Below are 2,702 nucleotides of genomic sequence, written 5' to 3'. Positions count from 1 at the left end.
GGGTAATCTGAACTGTTGTTCGGCCCGTAAGCACAGACAACAGTCAGAACCCRTCCCCCCACCCTTAGGCGGAGGGAGGATACCCTCTCGTTCACCGGGGTAAACCCCAACGTACAGGCGCCAAGATGGGGGGCAACAAGTATGCCTACTCCTGCCCGGCACCTCTCACCGCAGGCAACTCCAGAGTGGAAGTACTGTATGTTCAGCCCCTCTCAAGGAGACTGATTCCAGAACCAGAGCCATACATTGAGGTGAGGCCGACTATTTCTAGCCGAAACCTCTCAGCCTCGCACACTAACTCCGGTTCCTTCCCCACCAGAGAGGTGACGTTCCACGTCCCAAGAGCCAGCTTCTGCAACTGAGGATCAGACCGCCAGGGTCCCCTCCTTTCGCCGCCGCCCATTACACACTGCACCCGACCCCTTTGGCCCCTCCTACAGGTGGTGAACCCGTTGGAAGGGGGACCCACGTCTCCTCTTCGGGCTGAGCCCGGCTGGGCTCCGTGGGTGAAAGCCCGGCCACCAGGCGCTCGCCATCGTGCCCCACCTCCAGGCCTGGCTCCAGAGGGGGGCCCTGGTGACCCGCGTCCATGCGAGGGAACGCCAGATCCAAACTTTTTGAGCATCATAAGGGGTCTTTGGGCTGCGCTTTGTCTGGTTCCTCACCTAGGACCTGTCTGCCTTGGGTGACCCTACCAGGGGCATAAAGCCCCAGACAGCATAGCTCCTAGGATCATTGGGACACTCAAACCCCTCCACCACGATAAGGTRGCAGCCCAAGGAGAGGTCTCTCATTTTATCCTGATCATGTCACAACTGAACTGTGCTTTAGTGTTGAAAAGATTAACAACTGAGACAAAACTGCATCAAAGAAAAAAAAGAGCTACAGTTGATTTGGGTATTTAGCCACGTTAAGAATGATTTTTCTTTGTGTTTTGATATGAGAGCATTCCTGACTCCTCACGGTGCAGCATAAGCATTTAAGTGATTTTAAATCGAGACGTGTCAGCAGAAGAAAAGTTTTCTGTAGTAAAAACTGCACTGTAGTGGAGATGACTTACCCTAAATAGATTTCCACATTTCTGTTTCCAGATGTTTTTTCATCCATTTTAAAGCTTTTTTAGTTGTTCAGAAATCACACCACATTTACCTCCTTATTGTCAATCTACTTTTTTTACGTCTCACGAGAGTTGTGAATAAATCCACAAAAAACATGCAAGTTTTCTCTCTTTTACTCCAATAGAAATATGCTTTTTTTTCCCCCAGCCCTACCTTTACCCATTTTTTTGATCTCCGGGCACTTAAAAAGACAGAGTCAAAAGACCTAATGAGCTTTAAGATTCATGGTTTCTTTTCAGCGGTGTTGATAACACATACAGTAGATACTATCATGCTTCATATCAGCTTAAAGGTTAAGTGCAGCCACAGCCTTGTAGTTGTGTAATCTGGAAAGGTTAAAAAACTCTCCTTTAGAGTATGTGGATCTTCAGTAATGCCTACTATCACATTAACCCTGCTGACACAAAACTGCTTTATATGTGTGATTGATTTAATCGTGTCATACGTATCCTGTCCGGCCGCAACAAGACAAACAAATGGGATCAGTGCTCTACCTAAACAGAAAGACTCGGTGCTGTTCCACGCAGCTCAGAACAATTTTATCGTCATCATCATCTCGTTGGTTGATAATGCTCTTTGTTCGTTCAAGTCCGTTTGCTGATTAAGTGAACCCGTCGTTCAGCTGGTCGTCGTCCAATGCCTCGCCCTATATCCTTCAGCTTCATGATACCCTAACAGACTCGGACCAAAGCTCACAATCCTATTACAACTACCGTCCTCCCAGCCCCAATCAAGGTTTAATTAAAGTCGTCGGTCCAGGGAAAAGGAGTCCTTGAGAGGACGAGTGAGTCAGCAGTCGTGACTCAGGCATTAAGCTTTATTTTGTAGGGTGTTTCAGTTTGATTACAATCAATGATTCATCGCTTTTACATGGAAAATAAACTTGAACCCAGTTGCAGAGAAAATACCTGCAAAACTGGACTCAATAATGTGTGACTTGCTGAAAGGGAAGCAGTTCCAAGAGACCACTGCAACACAACGCTGCCATCCTTTGTGGCGCAGTCATGCCTGGCAAAGGGGTACATAATGTTTCACATCCAGAAGGAGGTATTGACTGTAAGAAGAGATGACTGGATGTGAGCTTAGACCCGTAATGCAATTTCAGAAAAGGCCAACGAGGCCATCTGAAGAGTCAAGGATACCTTTTAACTTGCAAGGAGCAGGATATTAGTTAGTTTTCTGTACATCAAACATTCAGTTTAACTGGGAGGATATTCAGTTTGCAACCTAAACTACAAAAAGCAGTAAATAAAAGTAAATTCAATTTAAGCAAATTTTCAACATCTCGTAAAATCAAAATGAATGTTATGCAATGTTTTATTTTTATTTTTATTCTTCTTTACCCCTCCCAGCTTCAGGGAGAGGAAACAGTTGGCGTTCCAACTAATCCAACCCCAAATCAGCAGAGAGAGAGCGAGGGACAAAAACGCATTAAAAAAATTAGGGAATGTCTGTTTCAATTACGATAACATTTGGATCATTACATCATAATCCGTATTGTAACAGATGAATAAAAAGAAATCTGAGCTAATGCTCTCTCTCTCTCTCTCTCTCTCTCTCTCTCTCTCTCTCTCTCTCTCTCTC

The sequence above is a fragment of the Austrofundulus limnaeus genome, unplaced genomic scaffold, assembly GCF_001266775.1.
Source record: "Austrofundulus limnaeus strain Quisiro unplaced genomic scaffold, Austrofundulus_limnaeus-1.0 Scaffold36, whole genome shotgun sequence".
Lineage (NCBI taxonomy): Eukaryota > Metazoa > Chordata > Actinopteri > Cyprinodontiformes > Rivulidae > Austrofundulus > Austrofundulus limnaeus.
This window is presented reverse-complemented; position numbering follows the sequence as displayed.